The sequence below is a fragment of the Taudactylus pleione genome, unplaced genomic scaffold, assembly GCF_031769625.1.
Source record: "Taudactylus pleione unplaced genomic scaffold, aTauple2 ptg000762l, whole genome shotgun sequence".
NCBI lineage: Eukaryota > Metazoa > Chordata > Amphibia > Anura > Myobatrachidae > Taudactylus > Taudactylus pleione.
In genome coordinates this window covers 4,089,298-4,100,164 of record NW_028285164.1, presented here as the reverse complement: position 1 = coordinate 4,100,164, position 10,867 = coordinate 4,089,298, and the positions used below count along the sequence as shown (strand labels likewise).

The following is a 10,867-nucleotide window of genomic DNA, read 5'->3' as shown; positions in this document are numbered from 1 at the left end:
CAGGTAAATGAGTGCTGCACTGGGAAACACCGTTTTGTTTACATCTAATCATCTCAACAATTCATCAGTGTCGACATAAGATGTTGACATAACTATACCAAAACCAGCAGGAGATAATGCAGCCCCTGACGAATGAAGCTGTGCGCTAGCACTGTGCACGGGTACTCAGCTGGATGGCAGCACGGCTGACGTAGTGGTTAGTAATACCATTGCACAGTGAGGAGGTCATGAGTCCAATTTCTGGACATGGCTGATCTATGTGGAATTTGTTCCTGAGTTTGGATGTTTTGGTTTTTTTTTTTAAATGTTTATAAATGTCTGGGGTTCATTATTAAAGATGGAATACTAAGCAATAGTTCTTAGCTTGCAGCAATATTGCTAGTCAATGAGGGTGGATTTGGGTTGGGGTATTTCTTGTTATTATTATCCAAAATTTACATAGCGCCACCATATTACGCAGCTCTGAACACACAGTATTTATCATTCATATCGATCACTGATAGCACACACACACACACACACACCTTCCTGCACACACACATACACACATACACATACACACATACACATACACACATACACATACAAACACACGCACATACACACACGCACATACACACACACGTACATACACACACACACACACCTTCCTGCACACACATACACACATACACATACACATACACACACACGCACATACACACACGCACATACACACACATGCACATACACACACGCACATACACACACACGCACATACACACACACGCACATACACACACACACACACACCTTCCTGCACACACATACACACATACACATACACACATACACATACAAACACACGCACATACACACACGCACATACACACACACGTACATACACACACACCTTCCTGCACACACACACACGTACATACACACACACACGTACATACACACACACATACATACACACACACCTTCCTGCACACACACACACGTACATACACACACACACACATACATACACACACACCTTCCTGCACACACACACACGTACATACACACACACACACATACATACACACACACCTTCCTGCACACACACACACGTACATACACACACACACACGTACATACACACACACCTTCCTGCACAAGGAATAGTCGTCTTGCACAAGTTGTTATGTCTCTAGCACTAGAAAGAAGAGGAAGTTGTGTAATATAAGGGAAGGTAGAAGGATCGGCAATGGCTCTGCAGTGTGAGCAGTGTTACAGTATATTATATTCTCAACAAACATTTCAGGACCTTCCTTTCTAAGCAGGAAAGTTCAGTCCTAATTCATGCTGTGGGTGAGTAATATGTCTCCCTCCTACTGTACTTTTCTCACAAGCCTCTTCGCTTTTCTTATACACTCAAAATAAATGCAGTAGCCAGAGGGACCTATTACAGTAACTGCCTGTGACTCTTTTCCTTATATTCAGTTTATACTGCTGGGAGCACATTGCTTATCCCTAAGAACTCTTACTATACACTGTACTGTATGTAATTCATTTTTTCTGTCCTAATAACATTTCCTCATTATCAAAACCTGAGCTCTAATTATCACATGTGCAGCCGGGAATTCAAAGTGTTTTTTATCATTGTGAAATACAGTATAGCATTCACTAGTGGTTATTTATGACAGTTGTAAACAGGCATTGAAGATAAACAAATCACAGTGCTGCACTCAGTATATATATATATAATTCGAATAGCCAACACTCCTTTGCTGTGCACAAACACACCTGCATCAGGTGCCTTCCTCCTGGTTACCTGGCTGGGTACCAACCATAGAACCCCAAAAGTAGAGGCGGCATTCAGATGACTTGATACAATAACGACCACAGGTGCCTGTAATAGGTCAACGTTCCAGAACTTTATGTTCTTTCATCAGGATAAATTACAAACAAACAGAGCATGCTTTATATACCTACACCCAGTGTGATGTTGCAGGAAGTGAGAGCCTGATTCAGACCTGGTTGCAAGCGCTGTGCACTCGCAACCGGGTCGACAGTGGGCCAGTGCGCATGCGCACGACGGAGCCGGCTCCGTCGTGTGCATGCACGAGACCCGCATAGCGACGGGCACTCCGTCGCTCCGGGTCTCACAACAAAGGGGGCGAGCTGTCGATGTTGATTAACAGCTCGCCCCCCTTTGGGGGGCTGGTCGGGGGAGTGGCTGCCAAAACGGAGGCGTTCCCATGTGAACGCCTCAGTTTGGGGGCAGCCCCACTGACATCACGAGTGATGTCAGTGGGAGAGATTTTGGCTCTGTTAGAGCCGAAATTTTGTCTGGGGCTTCCGGCAACGAGACCCTACCACAAGGGTCTCGTTGCAAGCACGATGGTCGCGATGGTCTTGACCATCGCGACCATCTTCCTGGCCGCTCGCTATAGCTGTGGGTGGTCACCCACAGCTATGCGAGCGGCCAGGAGGCCGGGAGGCCGTTCTAAGAAAAAAAAAGACCGGCCCTGATTCAGAGCGAGCGCTCTGTCAGAGCGACCGGCTCTGAATCAGGCCCTCTGTGTGCAACACAGCAAGCACCTGTAATCAAAGTAACCCCACCCATCACCAAATTAATAACAACTGTTTACAATTGATACATATGAATACATCAAAATCATACAATACTACTTGGCTTACTGACAAGATTACACAATTAAAAAAAATACTGTGAAAAACATCTCTCACAGATTACAACCATCAGCAGATAATGGGCCTGATTTAGAGTCGAATGCTCTGACCAGAGAGCTCGCTCTGAATCAGTGCCCTCCTCCATGAAAATGGAGCGGCCTCCTGGCCGCTCGCATAGCTGTGGGTGACCACCCACAGCATATGCGAGCGTCCATGATGATGGTCGCGATGGTCTTGACCATCGCGACCATCGGGCTTGTGATGGAGACCCTGCGGTAGGGTCTCGCTGCCGCAAGCCCTGGAGTGATCTTGGCTCTATCAGAGCCAAAATCACTCCCACTGACATCACTACTGACGTCAGTGGGGCCGGCTTCAGACGGTAGGCGTTCCCATGGGAACGCCTCTGTCTGACAGGCACGCCCCCGGCACATCGACATCGACAGCACTCCCCCTTTGGTGCGAGACACGGAGCGATGGAGAGCCTGTCGCTCGCCGGGTCTCGTGCATGCGCACGATGGTTGGTCCTTCTGGTTCTTAGAGAGAGCCATCCTAATCGTGCTGCGATGCATCGCTGCTCTCTCTTTGAAGCTGCGTTCAGTTTTGCCAATATAATTCCTACTGTATGGGCAGGTGATCATATAAATGACAAGTTTAGAGTTGTAAGTCAAGTAAAACTTTATTTGTATAGATTTACCTGTCAGCGGATGTCTAAACAAACTTTCATTAATCATATATTTGCTTGTAGTGCAATTCCGGCACTTGAAACAACCTCTTTTGTTAGTTTGCAAAAAAAACAACCTGTGTCAAATTGATTCCAGTAACATCGGTCTTAGCAAGCAGGTCCCTGAGATTCTTACCCCGTGTATAACAAGGCATAATACGGGACTGTTGTAAACTGCTCAGGTTAGGGTCACTAGATACAATAGGCCAGTATTGATTGGTACGTTTCCTAACACTCTCACTAGGGGCTCTATTTACTAAGCAGTGTTAGGAGAAGTGAAAAGTGAAGAGTGAAAAGTGATAAGGTACCAGCCAATCAGCTCCCAACTGTCATTTTTCAAACACAGCCTGTGAGATGGCAGTTAGGAGCTGATTGGCTGGCACCTTATCACTTTTCGCTTCTCCTAACACTGCTTAGTAAATAGGCCCCTAGATGTATTAAAGTGGTTAATCCATGGGATCACCTTACTTGTTTCTTTGGCCCTTCTAGGAATAAGAGCTTGTCCTCTAGGTAGCTGAAGTGCTACCAATAATTCTAATGGATAGCCTCTATGCTGGAATTTATCTACCATTTTATCTTATTGTATTTTCACTTCATTGTCATCACTAATGATCCGCCATACACGCAAAAATTGCGAGTATGGTAATCCCTGTTTTTAATCCTGGAATGACAACTCCTGAAATCTAGCAAATTGTTGTGATCAGTACACTTAGGGCCTGATTCAGACCTGCTCGCAAGTGTATAGCGCTCACAAGCAGGTCGATGGTTGGCCAGTGCGCACGCATGAGCCCCACTGAACTGCACTTGTGGACGGGAGCGATTCGTGTATGGAGCAGGGTGACGGCTCCATGAGGAAGTCATCTGAGCGTGATCTGCTATGACTACAGAAAAGTGATTATTATCAAGAAAGTCCTTGAGTACCATATTTTTCCAGTTATGTATATATATAATATATATATATATTTATATATATATATATCTACTTCCAGTATGTTTGTGTGTAGAAAGTTATATAATATACAGTATATATATATATATATATATATATATATATATATCCAATTGTTTCTTCCATACGTAGGAAATATATATATACATACACATACTGTACATACATAATTTCTTGCTAGTACTGTAAGTCCATCATTTTCCACTTATGTATGTATATTTTTCTACTTCCAGTATGTTTGTGTATATAAATAAATATATATATATATATATATATATATATATAATTATATATATATATATACTGTATATATACACACATACACTTCCTTGCTAAAATGCAAATGCAGCAGGGGGTGTCTGACACCCCCTGATGCATCTGCGATCCCATCGCGACTGAGGATGGCGCCGGCCAGCTGGGTAAGCCTCAGCTTACACAGGCTGGCCGGTATGCAAGGCTAGGAATCAGCGACCCTATGATTTCATAGGGATGTAGTTAGCATCCGTCACACGGAATGCTGCCGATCTATATAGCGGCGCCGGAATCCTGACAGCAGTCGGGTTTCCCGGCTCCATAATATCGGCCACCGCATCCCGAATATAAGTATCCACAGATTAGGGGAAGGTAAGGGTTAGGCACTAGGGGGAGGGTTAGGTTTAGGCATCGGGGGGGGTGAGGGTTAGGGTAGGGAGAGGGGGAGGGTTAGCATACCAAACAACAAGTGTCAGTATACTAGCCCTTTAGGGATGCCGGCATAGGGATTCTGGCACCTGGGATCCCAAGCACCGGCATCCCATACCCAACCCGATGTCACATTCCCATGCCTCGCTCCTTCTATGTCCCATCACTTTGCTTTCTCTACACTTTTCCTCCTTCATTCATATAAATCTTTACTTCCTCATCCACTCCTTTCTAACCATCCATTTTCCCCTTCCCCCACTTACATCCACCTTAATCCCCTCCAGCCTTACCCATGGGTACCCCATTTTTTATGATACATTCTGCAACTCTTAACTACGCCTCTCATCCACCTACAAAGCCACATTACACCCATAGGTATTTTTACTACATCCTCCTCCTACTAATCCTGATGCTTCTCCTTGTTGCCGGTTATCCTCCAAATTCCCTTTCCCCCATTCTTGTGCGCTTTTTGGAATACAGGCTCTATCAGCATCAAACTTGTCTCCATTCACAATCTTTTAATCTTTCATTTCTTTGGCCACACTTATTTGATGACTACACCTACCCATGCCGCTTCAGCGGGCCCACTCCATTGTATTTTCCTGTGGGCCCTTCGTGCCCCAGTCCGACTGGCTTGGACGACAGAATGGGGGCTGGCTTTGGAGGCACGAGGGGTATGGCTGAGGAGACAGGAGGGGAGCTGGCTGGGGAGACAGAAGGGGAGCTGGCTTTGGAGGCAGGAGGGGTATGGCTGGGGAGACAGGAGGGGAGCTAGCTGGGGAGACAGAAGGGATGCTGCCTGATTAAAGAGAAGGAGATGTTGGCTGATGAAACATGGGGGCTGGCTTGGAAGACAGAAGGGGGGCTGGCTGGGGAGAAGTTATAAGTATAGAGTGTAATTCAGAAAATAAGGGGGCGCCAGCCCATTACTTTGCCAGGGGCGCCCAAACCCCTAGATACACCCCTGGTAACGTGTGCAGAATGGGCACAATAGGATGTTGCACTGATAAAGTTTGCTGCAAATCTCAATGAGAATCTGGGTTTGAATGCTTTTTTGTAATGCCTTTTTCTTGGTAATGTTTCTTTGTAATACTCTTCTGGTATTTGTAGATCTTTTATTATCTCTCTTCTAGCTAGAAGCACCCTGCTCAGGCAGGGTGTATATTGCTGACATTGGCCCTCATTCAGAGCCGTACGCTCTGAGCAGAGCGCACGCTCTGAATGAGGGCCGTCCTCCATAACTATGGAGCGTCCTCCTGGACGCTCGTATAGCTGTGGGTCACCACCCACAGCCAATACGAGCGTGCAGTTTGATGGCCGCGATGGTCTTGACCATCGCGACCATCGAAACTGCGAGCCGGAGCCTGCGGTTGAGGTTTTCAACCGCAAGGCCCGGAGTGATTTTGGCTCTATCAGAGCCAAAATCACTCCCACTGACATCACTAGTGATGTCAGTGGGCCGGCTTCTGACGGTAGGCGTTCCTTTGGGAACACCCCCGTCAGGGAGGCATGCCCCCGGCACGCCCACCAAAGGGGGCGTGCTGTCAATCAACATCGACAGCACGCCCCCTTTGATCAGACACAACGAGCGAAGGAAAGTCCTTCGCTCGTCGCGTCTGGCGCATGCGCGCGACGGAGCTCCCTCCGTCGTGCGCATGCACAGTGCACAACATCGACCCACTTGCGAGCGGACAGCCGCTCGCGAGTGGGTCTGAATCAGGCCCATTATCTGCTGATGGTTGTATTCTGTTACAGATGTTGTTCATAGTATTTTTTGATAGTGTAATACTTGTCAGTAAGACAATTAGTATTGTATATGCTTGATTTTGATGTATTCATATGTATCAATTGCAAACAGTTGTTGTTAAGTTGGTGATGGGTGGGTTTACTTTGATTGCAGGCGCAGTCTGTGTTGCACACAGACTTTCTGCAACATCACACTGGGTGTAGGTATATAAAGCATGCTCTGTTGTTTGTAATTTATCCTGATGAAAGAACATAAAGTTCTGAAACGTTGACCTATTACAGGTTCCTGTGGTCATTATTGTACCAAGTAATCTGAGTGCCGCCTCTACTCTTAGGATTTATATAATTATACAGTGTATATATATATATATATATATATATATATATACTGTATATATACATATATACATACACACAGTATATATATATATATATATATATATATATATATATAAAACAAAAAGCACTAATCCACGGCACTCACCATTCCTAGTTTTGGGGTGCAACATGGTATGTGACCACATTGTTTAAATAGAAATCACAGGGGCTCTGCACTCACCATAATAACTAATAATAATAACAAACATAATAAACCCCAGAGCTAAAAACACTCCCACTGACATCACTAGTGATGTCAGTGGGGCCGGCCCCAGACGGTAGGCGTTCCCATGGGGGCGTGTTGTCACTCACCATCGACAACATGTCCCCTTTGGTGCGTGACCTGGAGCGATAGCTTCCCTGTCGCTATCCGGGTCTCGCGCATGTGCACGATGGAGCAGCCTCCGTCGTGCGCATGCGCACTTGGGCAACATCGACCCGCTTGCCAGCGCTTAGCGCTCGCGAGCGGGTCTGAATTAGGCCCTTTGTTCCAACTCCAGGTTAGACCCGGAATTTTGTTGGAAAAGGGGTATTAGAAAAAAAAAACACTTTGAAATAAAAAGCTATGCAACTTTGTACAGGCCTGCAGCCTTGTAACCTACTGAGTATGTAGTTAAGCATAACATGTGTAGTCACTGATTGCACCCACCCCCAATAACCTCACCCACACCAGATACGTCATAAAAGTCTAATGCAAACAAACAGCCAAAACAGCATCCCATGAATCTAGGAGATAATATTTAATTATATAGTCAGATCTAAAGTCACTCTGGATTTTACAGATATTAATTAAAGACAATGGCCCTCATTCAGAGCCGCTCGTTAGCGGCAGTACGCTCGTTCCGAGCGATGTTTGCACATCTGCGCATGCGTACGCTTTTTAGTACGCATGCGCGAACCAGTCAGTGCGGCCGAAAATCCTTTGTACGCTATATAGCGAGTGCCTGCTATTTTGAGTGACAGAATGAGGCGTATGTGGGTGGTAACAGGGGAAGGTGCTTGAAAATGGGGAGTGGAGATCCGAACGCAGGCGTGCTTAAAGGTCAAAACGGGCGTTTTATGGGTGTGTATATTTAAAACAGCAGCGTCATTGACCACGTCACTGGGTTATTTTATAGCCAGAACTGCTCGCAAATTTGTGGTAGCAAACACCAACCACAAGAATAGCGAGCAGTTCATACGCTGGTCGATGTACTCGATTAATCTAATAAATAGCGGACATGACGTAGGATGCGTGCGGCCAGGGGGCGTTTTTAACAAATAAACGAGCGTATGTTTTGCTCGTTCGTTCAGACTTAGAGGTGTGAACAGACTGCAATGTGCGTACGGATCATTTGAATAGCCACCCCTTGTTTTTAAACGAACGACCGCAAATAGCGAACGGCTCTGAATGAGGGCCAATATACCTAGAAAATGAGTGTATTCCAGACAGCATTTGTATTTCTATAATAGATGCCTGGTGCAAATAGATGTTTACCTAGAAAATCAGTGCATATATATAATCAATATATCAATACATATTGTGATAGAATCACTGGTAAAGTGGTCTGTGGCAGGTACATTTGTCCCAGATTCCTGTCTTATGTGTTTTAAACCCCCAGGAGAAAGTCTGCAGTGTAGCAGGCTTGAGTTTCGGCTTTTTGAAAAGCCGGTTTGGGACCTGGGGGTTGTGGGTGAGAGGAGAGGGAGGGCTCCACCCACGGCCACTCCAGGTTTTGGTTCTCGCAGCCTGGTAACAGGCTTGTTAGGGTTTCCACCTGAGAGTGGCCAATATAAGCCTAGTGTGTTTAGGGCTGATTGTCTCACCTGGGAGAGCAGACAGGGAGTTTGCTCAGAGACACTGGGAAACCTAACTGTGAGTGTTGTGCTGTGCCTTTGTTGCTGGCGAGGGCATTAGGCCCTGCCAAGTTCTTGTAGTGAGGGAAGTCACTTGTGAAGGTAGTGCCCCGACAGGGCTAGGATTTATGTTTGTTTTCTTTATGTTATTTCTGACATTGTACAATAAAGACTGGCACGACCAGCTTGTACTCGAATCCACTCTGGCGTACTGTTTCCCAGCTGCTGTGTGTGTGAAAGGAAGGAGTCCTCTACCCAGGAGAGGGACCCCCTAGCCTGACTGTGTCACAATATATAGAACATTTATTGGATATACAACATTAGCAATGACTAATAAAAAAGCTATATTTATAACAACATAGTTGAGAAATCAGATATATACAGTGACAGCAATTCAAAATCAGGTTTAAACCAAAGTCACTTCCCCTTAGGACAGGTGCATACATCACATACATTGAAAACCGTGTTTTTAACGATTTGCCTATTAGGCATCAATAAACCTTAATAAACCTCTGTAATACAGCAGAAACACCTCATGCACGGAAAACAAATGTGCTAACACATGCACACCAAAAAAGCATCATATAACATGTGTGAGCACAGGAGAAGGAACAGGGTGTGTGGTGCGTTCACAATCAGCCAATCACAAGCGATTGGCTCATGTGTAAAGGCACCTGCCATTGGCCACTCCACTTTCACAGGCGTACATTATATGTGTCTGTGTGACATACTACATGTGTTATAGGCCCTCACTCTGCATCAACCCCAGTGCACTCAGGGCCAGATTAACAATGGGGTGGATGGAGATACAGTTTCAGGCCTCCACATAAAAATAGGACGTCACTATGGCAACATGATGATGACCGGCACTAGTTGGCCACACGGTCATCCATACTTCATCAAAGTAATAAAATAGTTATCCTATTTTTCTTACAAAATGATGCCTTTTATAATTGCACTTATTTAGGGACCTATTGGGTGGCCGGCAATTATTAAGTATAAAAATTTACTGCAAATTGTGGCGGTGAATACTAAAAGTACAGGAGCAATGCAATATCGTTCCGGTGCGCAAACAGCTGCTTCTGTGCCAGTCCGGCCAAACTAAGGTCACGCATGCGCTTAGCAAAAGGTCGCACTGTGCATAGGTGGGATCCGCTCAGATCCCTCTTTGTAACCCTGGACCCCCTTCCCATCGGAAGGAGCGGGGCTATACGAATCGGCGCCATCTGAAGATGACATTCATTCTTCCAAAAAATACTAGGCGGCCCCTAATAATGATTGGGCCCATTAATTATAACTAGAGAAGAGCAGTTTGATTCTAGTCAGTTATGCTCAAATCTGGAAAACGGCATCTTATTGGCTATCCGGCTCTCGCGTGTTTTGTACTTTATAGCTAATACGATAAAAAAAAAAACAGCATCTTATTGGCTCTCCAAACTTGCGCTAATTTAGCGAAAAGAGCAGAGTAGAGCCAAACAGCTCATCTCTACTTAAAACATGGACGAACTAATGTTTCTGCATGTGTAACGGGCTCTTAAGTGATAATGATTAGGCCTCATAGTGAGACATTGGATGGGAAGGACACGCCCACACGGCACTGACCACACCTACACAGCACTGGTCACACCTCCTCTGCTTTGCATGATAGGCCCTGGGTGTACTGATTAGTGTATGTCACACAGTACCAGAGCATCTATCACACTAAGGTTAGGCAATTAAATAAAATACACCCGGTTCCATACCTCCCAACATTTCACGTTGTGGAGCAGGGACAGGTCGCGCGCGACCGACAAGGGGGAGTGGCTTAACAAAAAGGGGTTGGGTTTACGGAAACTGGGGTGGAGCCTCATGGCTTCCCCCGTTTTCGTCACTTTGAGGGCGTGCCCAGCACTCTACGT

The 10,867-nt window shown here is 45.7% G+C and overlaps 1 protein-coding gene across 1 annotated transcript in view; it reads left to right on the top strand.

Moving 5' to 3' along the window:
- Positions 1–1,061: 1,061 nt before the first annotated feature.
- The window catches only part of LOC148476928 (uncharacterized), a 116,260-nt gene continuing 106,454 nt past the window's right edge, over positions 1,062–10,867 (top strand). Inside the window, exon 1 of the mRNA XM_088457442.1 lies at positions 1,062–1,335. The gene's annotated coding sequence lies outside the window, so the exon portion shown is untranslated. The remainder of the gene's footprint in view (positions 1,336–10,867) is intronic.